The following is a 22,264-nucleotide window of genomic DNA, read 5'->3' on the forward strand; positions in this document are numbered from 1 at the left end:
GCGATTAAAATTTTGTGTGCGTTCGCAAAAATCGGCATCGGACACTTTTAACATGATATGCGAAGCTTTCCACGATGAAGCAATGTCAAGGGCAAGTGTTTTTCGCTGGCATAAAACTTTTAAGGAAGGAAGGCAAAATGTGGAAGATCTTGAATGTGAGGGAAGACCTCCTTCAATGTCCATCACAGAGACAATGATCAACACAGCAGCAATTATCATCAAGGAGGATTGCAGAATTACAGTACGCCAGCTGCATGTTGTCCTGAATATTTCAGTGGGAAATGTGTGTTCACTCAATCATGGCTGAACATTTGGGACTGAAACATGTTTGCACCTGATGGATTCCCAAACTCTTGACACCAGAGCAAATGCAGCAGATGTGTGCACAGAATGGAAAGAAAGACTGGAACAAGAAGGCGACAACTTCTTAAAACGCATCATTACAGCAGATGAAGCTTGGTTGTATCACTATTACCCTACAATGAAACAACAAAGCAGTGAATGGAAGCATCCATCTTCGCCTACCCCCAAGAAAGCAAAAACTATAAAATCGGCTGGTAAAGTTATGACCATAATGTTTTTTGACTACGAAGGCATTGTTTACCAACACACACTGTAGAACCCGGGAATACTGTAAATGGCTCATACTATGTGGATGTTTTACGGACAATGGTACAGCACGTCAAAAGGAAGCGTCCATTGCTGAAGAATGGCTTATTGTACCACGATAATGCAAGGCCACATATTGCTGGTTGAGTAGTGGACGTTTTGCAGAAGAACAACATAGCTATCCTACCACACCCTCCATACAGTCCTGATCTCGCACCATGCGATTTCTGGCTGTTTCCTCAGCTCAAGAAACCACTAAGAGGCCGCCATTTCGAAAGCAACAAAGCATGTGTAAAAGCTGCAGAGACGGTTTTGAAAGAACTCTCAAAAAACGGATTTTCACATGTGTTTAAGAAGTGGATGCAACGTTGGGACAAATGCATCACGTCTCATTACTTCGAAAAAGACCATGTAAATGATGACGATTAAAGGTAATCTGTTTTCTGTATAAATATAGTCTTATAACTTATTGAACAGCCTCCGTGTGTGTGTGTGTGTATATATATATATATATATATATATATATAGCAATATCACTAGCAAGAATAACGTAGACAAGACTTTTTTTTTATTCCTCCAGTCTTCTATCCATGTGAATGTGTGCACATCTTTATGTTGGAGCGTGGTGTAGTAATGACTAATCCATGTCCTGAACAGAAATCCAGGGGAAACAGAGACCATGTTCTGAAGATAAAACATTCACAACAGCCACTTCAGGCCTCCTATTAGCAAAATAGTAATGTTTCACCAGGTGATGTTATCATCTATCACTTGGAATATCTGATGAACTTTACTGCAAAAGTATCATTTTTAATTATTATTATTATTCAGGCCTCCATGGAGTCAAAAGACTCATTGTGGGAGGTCCTTTCTAAGAAACACAAGTCTATCAAGACTCATTGAGGGAGGTCTCTCCTAGGAAACACATAGTCTATCATACCACTCCTTAAACTCATTGACCATTCTCGCTCTCACCACTCCATCAGGCAAATGCATTCCATGGTTCAACCACCCTCCGTGCAAAGAAACCACTCCTCATCCTCTTTCTCACAGTTTCCCTTCATAACTTCAAGGGATGGCCCCTTGTCATGACTCCTTACTGCTGTTCGACCAAGCGAAAGAACTCCCCAGTGTCAACCCTGTAACCACTTCTCAACAGTTTAAAAGTCTCAATCATATCACCTCTCCTTCTTCTATTCACCAAATCTGCAGTCCACACCCCCTCAGCCGATGCTCATAACTAACATTGTACAGTCTCGACACCATCTTTGTTATCCGCCTTTGTACCTTTTCCACAATTAATTTATCCCCTTCAAATCCTGGGGACCAGATCTGAGAACAATAGTCAAAAGTGTGGTCTGATCAGAGTCTTATACAATGGACTGATAACCATTTTATCTCTGTAGGTCAGTGTCCTTCTCATTATTGCAGCAATCCTCTGTGTTACCTTCACTACCTTTGCAATATGTCCCCTAAATTTCAGGTTTCTATCGATCGTCAAACCCAGATCTCTTGTCTCTCCTACTTCCTCCAGTTTAACTCCTCCCATAGAGTATGCAGCATCCCACTGATGTGTCCCAAACATCAAGACCTTACGTTCTGCTGCATTAAACTGACACCCCTATTCATTTGCCCATTTATCTAGCTTATTCAAATCCTCTTGCAGGACTACCACATCTGCACTATTACCAATAACCCTTCCCAGCTTCGCATCATCCGCAAACAACCGAATATCCCCTTGCACTCCACAGACGATGTCATTGATATAAAGGTTAAACAATATAGGTCCCAGTACTGAGCCCTGTGGAACCCCACTTGTAATCTTCTACCTCTTTGATATTGCTCCACCATACACAACTCTCTGATACTTATCGGACAGCCAATCCTGAATCTAGTTGACCAATCTGACATCCAGACCCATGTGCTGCAACCTGAATATCAGCTTATCATGTGGCACCCTGTCAAATGCCTTTGCTAAGTCTAGGAAAATGGCAATATATGCCTTTCCCTCATCTAATGCTCTTGTAACATAAAAGGTTAGCATATTGCTAAAACAAGAGCGCCTCTTCACAAATCCATGTTGACTCTCACTGATAACATTATCCTCATCTGCCCAATGCTGTATATGGTCCCTCACTACTTTCTCCAAGATCTTACTAACTACTGATGACACACAAACTGGCCTATAATTAGACACTTCCAGTCTGCTACCGCCCTTATGCAATGGCACTATCTTACCTTCCTTCCATTCCCTGGGCACCTTTCCCACAGCTAGACTTTCATTGAAAAGCCAGGTCAAGGGCACTGTCAGTTCCTTAGCACATTCTCTTAAAACTTGTGGTGAAATACCATCCAGTCCCACAGCTTTACTGACATCCAGAGTACTCAGTATTTAGAGCACACTCTCCTCCTGCATCTCTAAACTGCTCTATCCCTGTAGTATTCAAATTGACTCCTCCAGAATGAAATACTCCAATAAAGTGTTCGTTGAACAATTCCATTATGTCCTCTGCATCAGTCACTCTATTCCCATTTTTATCCCACAATGTCATTCTTCCACAGTCATTTCTCCTCCTACTGACCACATAGCTAAAAAATTCCCTAGGATTTTCCTTGGATCTAAGGGCCAATCTTTTTTCATATTCCAGTTTCGCCTTCCTTACCATACTAGTCACTCTTCTGGCCTGTGTCTTATATTCTTCATGCATCTTCTCTTCACCTGTCTCCTTATATCTCTTCCATAGCCTCTTTTTCACATGTAGTTCCTGTTTAATATTGTTTGTCATCCACTTTACTCCAAATTGTGTCTCCTCTTCTTCACTCATGGTAAACAACTTACTATTGCTGCTAACAAATATTCTTTCACAATTTCCCACGCACTAATGATATCCCAGCCTTCCAATTCCTCCCTCCACGAAACTTCCCCAAGTTGATGTCTTTATAATCACAATGACGACTATTATAATCACCTGCTTTATAATTCCACATACGTTCCCGTCTCTTTGATACTCCTGCATGTCTATTCATTTTCCAAGTCAAAACGATATGGTCACTCTCTCCAACTGGTGGGAGAGATGTCATCTCAGTTATTATCAGTTCTTCTGATGCTATAACCAAATCAAAAACTCTTGAACCTCTTGTTCCATCTGTTACATGTTGCCTAAGGCATTTGTCCCTCAAGAATTCTAGAAATTCATTCCCTTATTGCTACATGCATCTTCCTGTAGTTAAAATCTCCCATAACAATCGTTCTTTTTGCACTTGCCACGCTCAACTGTCTCAACATCTCCTGGTCCCCACCTTCTGTGCTCCTTGGTCTGTAGCAACACCCCACTAAATATCCTGTGTTGCCCACATCCACTTCACACCAAGGAGATGATACACCTGCTGCTCAGATACTTGCTTACAGAAACAAGCCACACTGTGTGTAAGTAAAGTTAGCTTGGCTAGAGTAACTGTATGTTGTGCAGCCCATCAGTGATCCATATGCATGATAAATTTCACATGTTCTTGGCATCTTCAACAGTGTGTGCATGTTGAAGATGCCAGGTGCATCTTCAACAGTGCACATACTGTTGAAGATGTGACAAAAAATCGAGGAAATTACAAAACTTATTTTTTTTAAGGCATGAAGGCCACTACAATTTCATTACCCTTTAAAATATATACTAATTTCAATCATATGCTTTACATATAGTAGAGGCACACCATTTGAGTTATGAGCTTTATGTTTATTGGCATCTGACATTCTCTGCAGTGAAATAGCATAACTATTTAAAGATTGGTTGATTGGTTTACGGTTTATTGGCAAAAGGCCAGCAAAGGTCATATTACGCCATAGTGATGGTTACAACAGTACACAGTCTTAATAAATAGTCAGGAATAAATTAATAAATAATATGTATGTACATAAATTAAGTTAAGCATTGCAGTATTTACAGCTAAATAAAATTTATAATCAAATATGTTTGTATGAATTAATCCTTTGTAAAAAAAAGTTAATAATGTCATGGAATTTGTCTGAATCTGATCACATCTCCCTGGGTGTATATTTGTATGTATATGGCTCGGTTAGATAGGTAAAAAAATTCATTATTTTCTCATGTGAAGTGCTGGTACCCCACCAGAATAAGACAAATGCGTGTTACATTTTTCACACACAGGTGGGTCATCAGATTTCAGTAAACAAGAATGTGTAAGATGACTGTAACCTATGCAGGGCTAGCAAGAACAACTTCCTTTCTCCTGTTTCTACACTGACTAGACAGCCAATGCTTAATTATAGGCTTAATCATCATCATCAACAGCTTTCCTCAGTCCACTGCTGGACAAATGCCTCTCCATGCTGCTTCCATTTTAACCAGTTTTACACATCTCTCCCCCCATAAATGCTGACAGCATCTTGTTAGTTCATTGTCCCATCTTACCACAGGTCTAGTTTCCAATAACCAGTTCTTGGTGTTCATTCTGTTAGTCTCTTTCTCCATCTGTTGTCAGACATTCTTATATCCTGTCCAGTGCCATCTGTTGCATTTTATTACTAACATAATGTCCATTATCTTTATTTGATTCCTTATCCAAGTATTATTCTTTTTATCTAACCAGGTTAATTCCCCAAATAGTTCTTTCCATGTTTCTTTATTGTTGTTTTCAGTTTCTCTAGGCGTTTTTCAGTCAGACTTCAGGTTTCATTGCTATAGGTCATTATTGAGAGTACACACTGGTTGTAGATCTTTCTTTTTAGGCAGTTTGGTAAATTGCTTTTAAATATCTCTCTATAATGGTTATAAACTTTACATCCTGCTGTTATTCTAGCTGAAATTTCATTTTCATCAAGGTTTATGGTTGTTTGAAGTTTTTTCACTTGATTAGGCTATAAATTATATATTTAGCTTAATCCAAGTGTAAAGCACACAAAGTTGGCGCTGGAAGTATCTTCAGGACTGGGGCAACTCGTGGCAAAGGTGGACTGACTTCACATCACTTGCCTTAGTATCCCATAATGCAAAGCACATCTCCTTGCAGACATGTATAATGCTATACAATCACCTCTGAGTCTGGCTACCAGTGAAGAGACCTCAATAAAGGTCGAAACTGGTCTGGGTAGTGACATTCCCATAATGCATAGCAATATACATGTCCACAAGGAAATGTGCTTTGCATTATGGGATACTAAGGCAAGTGATGTGAAGTCAGTCCACCTTTGCCACGAGTTGCCCGAGTCCTGAAGATACTTCAGGCGTAAACTTTGTTTGCTTACACTTGGATAAAGGATTAAACTAAATATATAATTTATGGTTGTTTATAATGATTTATCCTAGATATTGTATGAATTCACTATTTCAATCTGTCTTTGATTTATTTCAATTTGCTTTGTTCTAAAGTATTTCCACCATACATTATTTTTGATTTATCCATATTTATTTGTAGGCCTATATCCTGACTTACTTAATTTAATTCAGTGATCATCTGTTCTAGTTCTTTTGTTGATGCAGATATTAGAATGATATCATAGACTGCTTAAGTATTCTCCATCAATATTCAGTCCTCTTTTCTTGCAGTTCAGTTTTCTCATAGCATATTCAAGGACTGTAGCAAATAATTTTGTGAGATAGAGTATTAGTGATAAGTCTCTCTCATATAAATATCATCTATTACTATATGTTTTAAAGCTTCAAGCATTTTACACAGGTCTATTAATTCAAAGGCTTTTCCATAATCTATGAATGACAAAGAAATTGGTATATTGTAATTTTTTGTTGTTGTTTTTTTCTATTACCAGATTTAAGGCTTGTAAAAGACTAAAGCTGAGATGGATGTTCTGAAACTTGCTTGTTCTTTTGGCTTATGAAAATGCAATATACTGCTTATTCTACCATCTATAATTTCTGTAAACAGCTTATGTTTACAGAAAGTAAAAGGGTTACAGGTCTATAATTAATTAGGCCGGCCTAGTTAGCCAAGTGGTTAGCGTATTCACTCTCCAGCTAAAAGGCTGTGGGTTCAAATCCTGCCGTGGGCATGGATGTTTGTGATTGTATGTGAAAGCACTAATGGTGGTAGATGGCATTGGTGTTAAATGATGAAAGTTAGTGGAGTAGTGAGACAAAGAGTTGTAGAGTTGATGCCCCTCCCTCGATGAGTCTTTGGACTCCCTGGAGGTGTGATATAATAATAATAAAATAATTTCTTATGTCAGTTTTATCACCTTTCTTATACAGAAGGATGATTTTTTCAGTATTCCAACTTTTAAGGGTTCCTCCTGTTCTTAAACATTTGGCATAAAATTCTGCTAGTTTTATGTGCAAGACGTCTCCTCCATTTTTAAAACTTCTATTAGTATTCCATCAAGTCCAGGTGCCTTTCCATCTTTCATTTTTGCAAGTGCATGTTTTACTTCATCTTTGACTGTATACTGATTATAGTTTTCAGTATCCTTTTCTCTATTGTTGTTCTCTATTACTTTCCCTTTATTTGTATAAAATTCTTTATAAAATTTAGCTATAATCTCCAACATGGTTGTTCTGTTTATAATCAGTAGTCCATTTTCATCTTTTATACTTGTCATATAAAGATTACCTGCATTATCAAGCAATTTTCTTGTTTCTTTATACTGCTGCTATTTTCTATTGCTGTTCTTATCATTTTTGCATTGGAATGTCTTATATCTTTTCTTATCTTTTTCCTGATTTTTTGCAAAGTTGAGTATATTCTTTGTTTCTTACACTATGTGCACCTTACTTCATGTTTCTTCTTTTTTCTATTGCATCTTTAGTTTTTAATTAGTCTATTTTTGCTCTTTTCAAATTCCCAGATAAATTTTCAATATTCGAAACTGGGTCTATTTTTTAATGTATTTTTCCAAATTTATCTGAAATTCTTCTTTCATTTGCAATATTTATATTTATTTTATTTTATTTTATTTTTTTTTTTTCAGTTTTTGTCTTTCCATTCTTAAGTTATTTTGGTTTAGGTTCAAGATTAATACCATGTAATTGTGTTTGTCAGTATTGTTTCCTGCCATGATGACTGCCACTGGGAAATTAGGTTTGATATTATAAACTAGTCTGTATAAGGTACTGTCAAACAGTACATGAATATGTATGAGCTGATCAAGCAGCTACATCTACAGTCTCGTTTCCCTTAATTCCAATGTGGCTGGGAATCCAGCACAACCAGACATTCAAATTAAGGATCTTCATTTTGTACAACAGGTATACCACCTCACAGCGGTGGATGTTGATTATACACTGAAGAGGAGATAGCATGTAAAAAACTAATGAGTCTGTATAAATTACACCTTTTTGGTAGTGGTTTTCTTTTATTTGAACAAGTGCAAAATGAATGGCATGCAACTCTGCTGTATAATTGCTGCAATCAAGTGGTATCTGGTTGGAGATAGTAATGTCAGGAAGCACAGCAGCAGCAGAGCCACAACACAAGTGTCAGTTCTTGAACCATCAGTATAGATGGGCAAAGAAATCAGAATGGGCTGTTCTGTGTGCATTAAACAATGCAGGTAGACAGATGGAGTATGAAATTTCTGTAGCTGGCAAATGAGAGGTTGCAAGATAGAGTGCAAATCCAACATGGAGGGATGCTGTTATGTTTGGAGCAGGCAATATTGTCAACATTCATAGTAACATCTTGCATAGTCTCTTTAACATACATGCTTGAATAGTTTAATAATTGTGCTAGAATTAGAATATATTGCAGAGTTAATTAGTTTTGGTTAAAAAGTTTGCTTTAAATACTGTTAATTTAGTATTTTGATAAGATGTGGTAGATACGTAGTGTAGCACATGGCACCAAAGCAAGGAACAGCAATGGTGTCCAAATCGCCATATTTGTTTGAAGAATTTAACCAAATGGACGTCCAGTGTAAGGTCTGTGGAATGTATGCTTTGCCGAGAGCGGCTGGAGTTTGGTTTGAGAGCGATAGTAGTGGGAAAGTGTGTCGAAAGTGTCATGAAAGCGAGGATCTGAAATGTGTCTTAGGTCACGAGATTGATGTAGTGGATGAAAGTCAGGCATTACATCAAAATTAGAAAATTGTGATGTAATGCCAGATAGCATAGAGAGCGAGTTTAAAAGTGATACAGTTGATAGCAAAAGTATATAGAAAGAGAATGTTTTGACTGATAAAAAAAAACGAAGAGTTAGCTGCAATGAGGGAGATAGCTTGGTTACACTGAGTGATACATAGGGTGAAGAGGCAGCTGAAGCGATTACAAAAATGTCTACCGAGTGGATCAGTTAACAAAAAGAAGCAAGTGCGTGATATGATAAATGAGAACATGATCATGAGTGAAAGAAAAATTAAGGAGCAAATGTTATATAGTGATTCAGTAGTAAAAGGTGTAATAGATGAGAGTTTGACAAAATAGTGCTTTCGGGGGGAAAAAATTAATAATGTAGGTGATGCTATTAGAGCAGAGAAGCATAGGGTGAAAGAAATGATAGTAGTGGCCGGAATGAATGATTTAAAACATAGGTTCCCAAAGTGGGCGCTAAAGCCTTCTGGGAGGGGGCTATAGTGGGATCAGAAGCATTTGGGGCGTTCAGGCGGTTGGTGGCTCTTTATAGAGGAAATTAATATATTTAAAAATTAATTATTTTTGTGATTTTGCGATTAGATAATCATTTAAAATTTAAATATTGCATTTTAATTCATCTTATGCCCATCTTACACGATTATTTTTTTTATCAATTTTCTATTTCAATTATTTAATCATTTGAAAATTTACCATATCAAATAGAAATAGATGTCAATTTTCTATGTCAATAAGAAAATAGAGCATGTATATATGTGTGTATAATAGGTTATGTTTACAGTAGCAAATATATTCATTATATTTCATTTCAAAATACATATAAAATATATAAAACCACTTTTCTAATTGATTTGTACAAAAATAAACCCAATTTTATATAATTTATATAATGGGTGGCATTACAAAATTTATGTCTTACAAATTGGGTGGTGGCCCAAAAAAGTTTGTGAACCTATGATTTAAAAGGTGAAAAATTTGCTATGAGAGAGAACTTGAAAGAATTACTAAAGGTAGCAAAAGGAAAGTGAGAGAGTTAAGATAATTAGTCTGTTGCCACAGTATGAAAGAGTAGAGTTGAGAAGGAGGGCCATAATTGTGAATGACTCTATGCACAGGTTATGCAGGAGGAGTGGTGTGGAGTGAGTTTGATGGGCAAAAGGACTTATACGAGAAGGATGGTTTGCATCTAAATGGATTTGTAGCTAAAAATAAGTTCGAAGCTAATAAAAAAACAAGCCTTTCCCTGATGGAGAAGAAGTTGTTAAGCCCTGTCTCGAAAAATTTGCAAAATGTCCTGGTGATAAGAATGTTGAAAGAAAAGGAAACGAAATTGCTCTCTCCAGGCAAACAATTACAAGACGCATCAAAGAACTTTCCCATGATGTTACTGAGCAATTGAAAGACCATGTTTGTTCTTTTTCTTTAACCTTGGACGAATCCACTGACATATGTGATGTAGCCCAATTAAGCATTTTTAATAAGAGGAATTGATGGTAATTTTAACATCTTTGAAGAACTTATCAGTTTTGAGTCACTTCATGGAAAAACCAGAGGGTCAGACATATTTGACAAAGTAAAGTCATGTCTAGAAAATCAACAACTAGATTCTAGTAAGCGCATCAGTGTGTGCACTGATGGAGCACCATCAATGGTAGGTAGAGTTTCGCTTGAAAGGTTTTTAGGTCGTTCTCTACTAAAGTATCACTGTATTATACATGAAGAATCTCTATGTGGAAAAACTCTAAATTTGAAGCATGTTATGATACCAGTTGTAAAGTGTATGAATAAAATTAGAGCAAGAGGGTTAAACAGAAGAGAATTCAGAGAATATTGTGAACTGCTAGATATGGAATATGGTGATTCCATCCTTCATTGTGAGGTGCACTAGCTTTCTGAAGGACAAGTTCTCAGTAGATTTTGGGAGCTGAAAGAAAGTGTTTGTAATTTTCTGGAAGAGAAGGATGAGCTGCATGAGGAAAAAGTCTTGTTGTGCAATGAGAAATGGCTATTTGATTTAGCATTTTTAGTTGATGTTACCAGCCACCTCAATGATAGGAAACTATCATTGAGGTGGCTGGTAATTTACTAAGCTAGGAAACAAATTGTTTCCTAGCTTAGTAAATGACATCAGTGCATTCAAAATGAAATTAAAACTCTTCATCTCACAGTTAGAAAATGGGGATTTAAGTCAATTTCCACATTTAAAAGAACATAGTGAATCTGTTGAAGATAATGGCAACTTTACAGAATATACTGAGAAACTCAGATTATTGCAAGAGTCCTTTAACAGTCGTTTTAGCAACTTTGCCGAAGAAGAAGAAGACTGCATACTTGCATTTATAAATCCCTTTTCACTTACTGAACAAAAAATCTTGAAGATGCCTAGTAACATACAAATGGAACTTATTGATCTCAAAACCAATTCTTTATTGAATATGAAATTTAATGAACTTCCATCACTCCCAGATGTTTCTGATATAATTAATTTCTGGCGATCATTGCCCCGTGAACATTTTCCAGAACTGAGAAATTTGCTCAGAGTTTATATCTGTTGTTTTGGAACTACATACAGAAGCGAACAAGCATTTTCATCAATGAAAATGATTAAGAACAAACTACTGTCGCGACTGACTGATTCAAATTTGAAAAACTGTTTGATGCTTTCTTAGCAAAAGCAAAGCAATTTCAAAAGTCTCAATAAAATAATTAGTGTTTATCTTGTCTTTATATGAAATCCTTTTATTTAAAAGTGCTAAAAGTGTCTATATTACCATATATATAATAAATCATTTTATGCATAACTATTAAACATATCCATATTACCATATTTTAAAAGGGCTGAAAAGTGGTATAAGTTTGTATGGCACGTCATAACAAAAAAATGAAAAAATTGACGCATGAACTATAAAAGGTTGGCCACCCCTGGTTTAAACTTTCTAATTGTTGTCACGGTTGTTGTGAATGGGTGATAAATTTTTGCCGCTAATTTTCTCTAAATTTCTTGGTAAATTATGGCTGAAAAACATCGGCATTGCTACAATATTGCATACAAGCTATGTGTGATTGCGTATGTTAAAGAACATGAAAACAGGACTGCAGAGAGACATTTCGGGCCTCCCCAACTAAGAAAATGATAAGAACTATTCATTACTTCATATTTGAAATACTAAATTCATTATAATATTCAGTGATAAAGTTTTTTTCCTAAAAAATGTGTACAAAAAAAGGGGTGCTTCTTATAGGCCGGCGAGTCTTTTACATTTATTTGGTTTATTTGTCTTAGGTGCTATGGATACAGAGAATAGTGCTAGCATTACTGTAATCCTGAATGCTGAGAGGAATGTGAGGTGAAGGGAAGATTTTTTTTTTTTTTTGCATCATAGCCACTAAATTAGGATGGTACAGTGAATAAAGGAGTGTTCAGCTGTGGCAAAAGCCTGGTTGTAACAGAAGTTGATATAATCTGTATGTTAAGGCTCCAGATGAAAAACCACGACTTGGTTGTGGTGCAAGCCTATGCACCTAATCTGGAGTCAGAATATTCTGCTTTCCTAGAGGAAGTGGATGCTGCTTTTGACAGGGTGGCAGACCTGGAATCAGTCCTACTAATGGGAGACTTCAATGCACATGTGGGAACAGATGACCAGACGTGGATGGGTGTGGTTGGGAGGAATGGAGACCCTAACCTTAATGCAAATGGGTTGAAATTATTGGACTTCTGCTGTACTAACAGCTTGTCCATAATGAATACCTTCTTCCAGCACCGAGAAGTCCATAAGTATACCTGGTACAGGGATACACTTGAACAAAGGTCTGACTTATTTATAGTCTCAGCAGACCTATTTTCCTTAGTGCTGGACGTTCGTGTGAAGAGAGGGGCAGAACTGTCAACTGACCACCACTTTGTTGTCTGCACTCTATGGCTTCAGAAACCAGATGCTACCATCAATGCTGGTAAACCTAGGCAGCTATACCACGTGAAATGGGAGGCATTGGAAAATGAGGCTGTGAGGAAGAATTTTACAGATGACATTTCCTCCAGGTTCAAAGAGATTCCCAAGCATACTGCAGATGAGGAGGAGTGGGAGCTGTTCAGAACTGCTGTCACTGCCTCTGCACTCTCATGCTGTGGCAGAAAGCAGATCACATGGCGACGGGCAGTAAGAAAAGGACACCTTGGTGGAACCAAGAGGTCCAAAAAGCTGTCTGGGTAAAAAAGGAGGCCTACCTAACATGGCTTAGGGTCAGGTCACCTGAGATGCGTTTCCACTACACTGAGGCACGAAAAGCTGCTGCTGCTGAGGCAGTAAAGACAGCAAAGCAGAAAGCTTGGGAATCCTTTGGAGAAGGATTAGACTCATCCTATGCAAATGCAAACAAAGTATTCTGGCAGACCATCCGTTGCCTTCGAGGGAGGAAATCGTGCACAGCAAGGGCAATTAAGGCCTCTGATGGTGCACTTTTAACAACCGAGAAGGATATCCTCCACAGATGGAGGAAATACTTTGAGAGCCTTCTTAACCCAGGTGGCCCAGCAGTTGTGGACATCCAAGAGGTGCAGTTCAGGGCGATGACTAGTCTCACAGCAGAAGACATCCATTTAGCAATAAAATAGCTAAAATCAGGCAAGGCTGCTAGTGATGATGAAATTTGGCCCGAAATGCTAAAAGCCTTAAATCGAGACAGCGTTCTTTGGCTGACTCAAGTGTGTCAGGCTGCTTGGATATCTGGGTGAGCACCAAAGCAATGGCAGACAGGCATAATAATATCAGTCGTCAAGAAGGGAAAGCAGAGAGATTGCAGCAACTATCATGGTATCTCTCTTCTCAGCCTGCCTGGGAAAATATATGCTAGGTGATTGGAAAGAAGGTGCAGGAGCATAGTTGAGTCAAAGTTACAGGAAGAACAACTGACCAAATCTTCACTTTAAGGCAAGTCTTCGAGAAATCTTGGGAATATGCCAAGAATGTCTACACATTTTGTGGACTTGGAGAAGGCATATGACTGGGTTCCTCAGGATAAGCTTTGGCAAGTAGTACAGGAGTATGGAGTGGATGGCCAACTATTAGCTGCCATCAAGTCCCTGTATGAATGCCCAGAATTTTGTGTCAGGATAAGCACCACAAAGTCTGAATCTTTCAGTCTCCATTGGCCTCTGCCAAGGGTGTGTTCAGTCACCCCTCCTTTTCATAATATTTATGGACTGGATTGATAGGCATGGCTAAAACAGTGACTGTGTCAGAATTGGAAGATGTAGCATTGGACGTCTGCTTTTTGCAGATGACCTAGTTCTGCTTAGCTCTTCAACAGATGACCTCCAGTGGACCCTGGATAGGTTTGTAGCTGTTTGTGCAGACACCAGAATGAAGATCAGTGTGGCCAAAACTGAAACATTTGTGGTCTCAAGACAACCATTCCAGTGCACTCTACATGTGAGTGGAGTTCCACTGAGGCAGGTGGAGAAGTTTTAATACCTTGGGTCCATATTCACGAATGATGGAAAGTGGGACGTAGAGCTAGATACTCGTATTGGCTCAGCAAGTGCAATATTGCAGGAGCTTGGCCGTTCAGTAGTATTGAAGTGGGAGTAAGCCAGAAGGCAAAGCTGGCTGTCTTCAATACAGTCCCTGAAAGAATGCAGACAGGAATCCAAGCGGCTGAAATGAGGTTCCTTCGAGGGGTTGCAGGGCTGACAAGACTCGACAGAGTCAGAAGCTCTGCAATTCGGGAAACCCTCAATACTCGACCATTGCTTCTCCATGTTGAGAGATCACAGTTACGTTGGTACAGGCACCTGGTCAGAATGCCACAAGAAAGGCTCCCCCCCAGTAGGCCCCTCTGCCAAGTCAGAGGGTGGGAGGCCACGTGGAAGGCCAAGGACTCACTGGATAGATTATATCCAAAACCTTGGGTGGAGATGTTTGGGAGTCCCACCAGAACACCTGAGCTTGGTGGCAGAGGACCGTGACCATTGGAAGTTCCTCTTGAAGCTGCTGTCCCCACAATCCAATTAGGAAAGGTGGGCCTTGAAGATGTATGCATGTATTATTTATTAATTACTATTTATTTTTGGTATTGCAGCCACTAGATTAGGATGTTACAGTGAATAAAGAATTGCTCAGCTGTGAGGAAAGGCTCATGTCAACAGAAGTTGGTGGCTGTCAACAAGTTTTTTTATGATACTATGCTGTTGGGAGCAGTGATGATGAGAAAATTTGTGAATGTATCAGTGTGGCAGATTTTCTGCAAATTGAGAAAGAAAGAGTGCAGTTGGGAAGACATGATTAAAGTATCTCAAAAAGAAAGACTATTATAATTTTTATTTCTATAGTGAACTGGATTCTAGGTTGTTGGCTGAAGATACAGAGGAGGAAAGAGCCTACTGTGACTGACCCAAGTGGAAAACACATTACCGATGTATCTGTGACAGACAGAAGGTTTGAGAACAGCAATATCAAGATCATGTTTTCTTTTTTAAATGTTCCATAAAAAATTAGCTAGGAACCTACTAGTGTGCCCTCTAATTGTTTATAATTGGTATCCTTTCAAGTGAAGTAACTAGTATGCTGGTATGGGAAGCAAAATTGATGAGATCAGTTATGTAAGGGAGGAAAACATTTTTAAGTTAAGGTGTCAGGAAGGGAATACTGAATAAAGAATATATTTCTTTAAAGAAACTTTAAAAGAAATATAATTACTGCACTGCCTTCAATCCTCATATGAAGTTAGTTGCTCTTACCTGCTTTCCTGATCTCTTACCTGATCAACTCCCTCCTCTCTCTGTTCAAGGTGTGTATATGTATGTGTGTTCTTATAACTTCTTGTATTATGGAAAAACTGGAAAATCTGCAGCATCCATCTTGTATACCACATGAAATATTACCTGCCACCACACTATAGTCAGTCAGATTTAGCTGACCATGACTTGGACACCTTACACAGAATCAAATGAGAATAAACTAATGTTCGTCACTGCAGCAAATACAAACTTGGACATCTTTTTTATGGAATCAGCAAAGGTAGCACCATTGCTAGCACAAATAACATGGAAGATCAACGCAAAACTACATTACCTGATCAAAAATATCTGGAAGCCTGCTCATCTCAACTCTCACTTTAATATGAAAGGCATTAATAGGAAATTAGTCCATCCTTTGCTACCCTGCTATAACAGCCTTCAGTCTTCTGGGAAGGCTTTCCACTAGATTTTGATTGCTGGGGAAAATTCCATGATATCAGTGACTGACCTCAATAATGACAACTGCCAAACCCAGACTCCTTCAGTGGAATGCCCAAGTGGTGAAGCATGATTCATCACATTAGAGAATGTGTTTACACTGCTCCAGAGACCAATGGCAACAAGCTTTATACCACTTCATGCAACACTTGCCACTGCTCTTGCTGATGTTAGGCTTGTGTACAGCCATGGAAACCCATATTCTTCAGTTCCTGATGAATAGTTGTGGTGCTGGGTGTTACTTGAAGAGGCAAGTTGGAACTTGGAAGCAAATGTTTCAACTGAGGACAGGCAATTTTTTGGTGCCACACAGTGGCACCAAAAAACTTCAGCACTCGGCAGTCCCACTATTTGATTTTATGTTATGTGGCCTATCAGGTTGCGATTGTGATACACATTTCTGCTTCACAATATCATCGCTTACAGTTGATCAAGGCGCGCACACACACACACACAGCAAATGTGAAATTTGGTGAAGGAGGTGTCATGATCTGGGACTGTTTTTCATGGTTTGGACTGGGCCTTCCCTAGTTACATTGAGAGGGAATCTTAAAGCTGAGGCCTATAATGACATTCTAAAAATTCTGTGCTTCCAACTTTATCGCAACAGTTTGGTGAAGGCCTTTTTCTGTATCCAAATGACAATGCTCTTGTCCACGAAACAAGGTCTGTACAGGAATAGTCTGATGAGATGGGCAGAAATTTCCCAACCTGAGCTATAACAAAAGGAGGCATCCTATGATAGTGCCAAATTGAAAGTCAGAGCTATTCAATATAACCATTTTGATGTTAATGTTTGTCTATAAAGATTAAAAGACTGTTTGCTTCCTTTTATACCTGTATCAGTCATTATTGTGATATATATAGCTATATATCCCCTACTACAAAAGGGCATCTGGATATTGTTGATCAAATAATATACAGCTGGCCCTTGAAGAAAGCATGTTTGAACTGAATGGGTCCACTTATATGCAGATTTTTTTTCAATAAATATATTGGAAAATTTTTGTGATAATTTGAAAAACTCGCAGACAAACGGCATAGCCTAGAAATATCAAAAAAATTAAGAAAGAGTTAAGCATATCATGAATGCATAAAATATATATAGATACTAGTCTACTTTATCATTTACTACCATAAAAATAACACAAATCTATTATAAAAAGTTAGGATTTATCAAAACATAAGCACCATTCACAGTCGAAAGAAACGTAAGCAAACGTAAAGATGCAGTATTAAATCATCACTGTATAAAATTAACTATTGTTAATTAATTATTAAATTTATTTATTTAGAATAAAATCAAAATTGTGTAACGATTCATTTATTAGTGTATAGGCTAGGCTACCACGAAACAATAGTATCGATTGTACTAGGCTACCATAAAGCAATCGTATTGCTGCTTTTTTGTTGATCATGGCATGAATCATTATACCTGTAAATAAATATTATTTTTCACATTATTTCATTTTTGATGTCTAGCGCTAGTAATACATATAACATCTATGCTGCTTTGCATCATATAAGACAATATTGATGGAGGTACTGTAAATATATTTTCTCTTCCTTATGATTTTCTTTTTTCTAGCTTACTTTATTGTAAGAATACAGTATATATTATATATAACATACAAAATATCTGTTTATCGACTATTTATGTTATTGGAGTCCGCTAGGTTAGCCTAGTGGCTTTGCGCTTCGTAACCATATGCCTGGGGAAGGAGTGTCCTAGGTTCGATTCCCGTCCACGACGTGAGGAGCTTAAGGATCTTCCTCAGCCATAGCCAAGTTAGCCGGTCTTGGGCGTGGGCAGCAGGGTTTTTTCCACCAGTTTATCTGGGGTTTTTCATCCCGCAAGCATTCAAACTGGCCCCGTGAACACACAGGTTACAGTCATAAATACTTACGGCAAGGAAGGCAACGGGAAACCACCTTCCTCATAATCATCTCTCCCTAGAATGGTAGCATATAGCTACCCTCCCGCGGCCATATGGCAGATGGGAACCAGAAGAGATGTTATTGGAGAGGCTTGCAGTCAACAGTAGGCAATTAGTAGTTAAGATTTTAGGGAGTCAAAAGTTACATGTGGATTTGCGAACAATGCGGGGGTCAGCGTCCCCAACCACCACCACCACCACCCTGTGTTGTTCAACGGTCAACTGTATTTCCATCCCCTATATCCAGGGTACATCTGCAAATATGGCCATCATGCTCTTGTGCATCCTCATCATCATCAAATTTCTGCCATGTACCCTCAAAGGGTGTACATGATATAATAGTACTATATGAAAAAAATTACATCATTACTAAGTTCCTATCTAAAATTTTCCTCCAAATCAGTCTGTTACTTGTCAAAACTCCAACATTATCAGATCTTATATTTCTATCGTCTAAAGCACTTTGTATCGTATCAATCCATCTATATCTTGGTCTTCCTCTGCTGCCAACCTGGCAGAGAACACTTGTTTTGCTAATCTTTCTTCGCCCATTCTGTTTAAGTGACCATACCACCTGAGATTAGCTCTGCTAAAGCATTCCTGGATGCTGACAATGTCAAGTTCTTTCTTAATATTCTCATTTTTAATATGATACTGCCATTAATGCCATCTGTTCATGCCTCTAATTTTTCTCAGGACTCTCATATCTGCAGTCTCTAGTCTTTGGTCAAGTGTTTACTTCTGACCCACCTCTCAGATCCATAAGTTAAAATTGGTTTGAACACTGTCTTGTATATAGCTAATTTAGTTCTGACTAATTTCCCTCATTCCATATGAATTTATTCAATTGACTTCCCACCATACCAGATTTTCTGATTACGTTGTCTATTTCTATATTTAATTTACCATCTTCACTAAAAATCGTGCCTAAGTAGCTGAAATGTTTTTCTTGTTCCACAGGTTCTCCATTCACAACAGTTGACATTTTCAATGATTCTGCCTATTTTCATTGTCTTTGTCTTTTTATTGCTGACCTTCATACCATATCTATTACAACAGTTATTCAATTTAGTCAGAGAATCTTGCTGACTTGTAGCGGATTTATTTAGAATTATAACATCATCTGCATACAGCAAAGAGCTGACATTAGCATCTCCAATTTTGATATCATATTTAATACCACTTTCCTTCATAATGTGATCCATATAGATAATGAATAACAGAGGAGATAGTGTACATCCTTGTCTCACACCAGATTTAACATTAAACCATCTTCCCGTACTTCCTTGAATTCTAACTACTGACTAACAACTCAAATAAAGACTAAGTATTGCTTGATATAATGCCTCATTGACACCATATAACTGTAGCATATTGAATAGTTTCTCTCTTGGCACCTTGCATATGCCTTTTCCAGATCGGCAAAACTTAAATACAGGTCTTTGTTATATTCCCATGCTTTCTCGACTATTTGTTGTAAAGTGAAGATCTGATCCTGACAGACTCTATTTGCCCTGAATCCAGCTTGTTCTTCATCAAGCTTTTCTTCCACAATTCTTCTCAACCATTTCTCAAGTATACTTGCATAGATCTTGCCAGGAACACTCAGTGGGGAAATACCTCTGTAATTCTCACATCCAGTTTTATTTCCCTTTTTATATATGGGTACAATGAGAGCTCTACACCAATCATCGGGAATTCGTCCTCCTGTCCAGGCTTTCTGAACTATACAGTGTAGCCACTGTAAGATTCTTTTACCACCATACTTGAGCATTTCTGGTCGAATATCATCTACTCCTGCTGCCTTTCCACATTTCAAGCCTTTGATGGCTTTTTCTACTTCAAGTATGGATATGTATTCCTGACTGCATGCCTAGTCAGTGTTTTTTTACCACTCTGCTGTCATCACTGCTTGTTTCATTTAGCAGTTTTTCAAAGTAATTACTCCATACTTCAAGAATATCTTTTTCTCCCATTTTCATGTAACCTTTATCATCTCTAACTCCTTTTATAGCAAGATGTTGAAAGTTTATTTTTCACTTGGTTAGAGTATAATAAATTTAGTTTAATCCTTTATCCAAGTGTGAGCAAACAAAGTTTGCACCTGAAAGTATCTTCAGGACTGGGGTAAGGTGGTACAACATCAGGGCAACTCCTTGCAAAGGATAGGTGGAGATGACCTTGCTAATGCTTCTGCCTGGTGTCTCCACTTGGGCCTGGCTCCCACTGAAGAGACCTCAATAAAGGTCGAAACTAGTCTGGGTAGTGGCCCTTCCCTTAATGCATAACATTAGACATATCTGCAAGGAGATGTGTTTTGTATTATGGGAGATACAGAGATAGGAATGTTGGTATCTTGCTCCACCTTTGCAAGGAATTGCCCTGGTGTTGTACCACCTTACCCCAGTCCTGAAGATACTTTCAGGTGCAAACTTTGTTTGCTGACACTTGGATAAAGGATTAAACTAAATTTATTATCCTTTTACAGCACTCTTTCTTCCATTTCTAAGCTTCTTCAACAACCTCCAGAATATCTTACCAGCGTCTTGATATTTATTTTCTATGTTCTTGCCAAAGTCTTTCCATGACTTTTGTTTAGCTAGTTTTACACAGTGCTTAGCTTTCTTACATTTGTCTCTGTATTCTCTAAGAGCACAAGCTGACTTATTTGCCAGGAACGTTTGATATGCTTTCTTCTTTTCCTTCACTGCCTCTTTAACTTCCTGTGTCCACCATAGAGTTCTGATTTTTCTATCTTTGCAGACAACCTCACCACATGCCTCTCTGGCTGAATCAATCAGGGTTTTCTTCAAGGTCTGCCACTGAATCTCCAAGGTTTGGTTCTTGTTCTCAAACTCTTTCATTTTTTCTTCAATAATCTTTGTGTATTTTAGTCTACAGTTCACATCTGAGAACTGCTCAACTTTTATTCGCTTTAAAACTTTCTTACATGTTATTCTTTTCAATATGAAATTCAGTTTTATCCTACTCAAGACAAATTAGTGATCACTTCCAATTTCAAATCCTCTGTACACTCTGGTGACCTGCACCAGGGAGAAAACATCACTATCAACAATAACATAGTCAATGAGACTTTTCTTATTCCTTGCCTCTTCTCTCCATGTGAATTTGTGCACATTTTTATGGTGGAACATGGTGTTAGTAATAACCAGTCCATGTCCTGAGCAGAAATCCAACAGGTATTTGCCATCATTATTAGCTTTGCTCTTTTCTCCAAATTTTCCAAAATATTTTTGCATGTCTGACAATCATTTCCTACTCTGCTATTTAGATCCCCAACAATGACCAACTTTTCCTTTTTCATTGTATCAGTTGCTTTTTCTAAAGCATCAAAATGTTCCTCCACTTCTACCTTAGTGGAACCTTCTGTGGGACCATAGGACAAATAAGTCTCATTGTCCAGTTCCCCATTCTCATATTTGCCCACATCACTCTACTTGAGACTGCCTGCCATTCAAGAAGATTAGCGTCGTATTTTGTGTTGAATACCATGACTACTCCTTTTCCTTGACTGTCATTGCCTGAATATAACATTTTGTATTTATTGCTCAAAAAGATCTCACCAGTTTTTGTCTTTTTTGTTTCAGCCACCCCTATTATGTCGATCTGGTACTTATCTAATTCCTCAGCTAGCTCCATTTCTTTGCCATTCAGGCTTCTTATGTTGATAGTACCGATCTTTAACTCTGGTGATGTTGAGTTGGGGTGTGTTTCAGATTTGTTCCAGTAGCTGACTTTTCGCTGTTCGCCCTGGTTCCCTGGCAAAAACAACGGGGACCTTGTTTAACCAGACAACGACCCAGCCGGCATGAAATTTTGTCTTGTTGTACCATCAATTTTTATTTTGGTTTAACCAATAAGAATACAATTTGGTCGGCTAAATCCCAAATTGCCAGCCCATCCTCATTCGTTCAGTATCCAAGCATATACCCAACAGGGTGCACCACGAGAAGGTGAGGATTGGACATTAGGTCAGAAGCCCTGGCCGGTTCTCCGCATTCCTTTAAAGACTATGTGGAGGTCTCCTCTTAGTTACATAGCTCTGACCCTTAAGCACCCCCTTGTGCATCCTTGAATCTATAAAATTCCTTGGACTTGAAACTTAATTTGCTATACACAGAACACTACACCATGCCACCAGTGCCTAAGCTTCTATATGTTGCTATTTTTAAGTTGCACATTAATGACATTATGAAGGGGAAAATATTCAGTCATCTGCTAATACTAAACTAAAGAGGGCAATAGTAAATGAAGTAGGCTGATATGTATCAGGCATAATGGCTGCCAGTTCAATGTGTCATATTATGCATTTTTGGTTAAAAAGATTACAACCGTCCTTACACTGCAAGAAACAATGAGGCTAGAGATGTGTGGGTGGATAAGAAGTTGAATTTCAGTTAATTATT

General features: G+C 38.1%; 1 protein-coding gene across 2 annotated transcripts in view; it reads right to left on the minus strand.

The window, feature by feature from the left end:
- Nucleotides 1–22,264, minus strand: part of LOC150096321 (DNA polymerase beta-like) — a 219,894-nt gene that overhangs the window by 180,582 nt on the left and 17,048 nt on the right. The window lies entirely within an intron of this gene.

This window comes from Typopeltis vanoorti, chromosome 19 (assembly GCF_054136105.1).
Source record: "Typopeltis vanoorti isolate ZY-2024b chromosome 19, IOZ_Tvanoo_1.0, whole genome shotgun sequence".
NCBI lineage: Eukaryota > Metazoa > Arthropoda > Arachnida > Uropygi > Thelyphonidae > Typopeltis > Typopeltis vanoorti.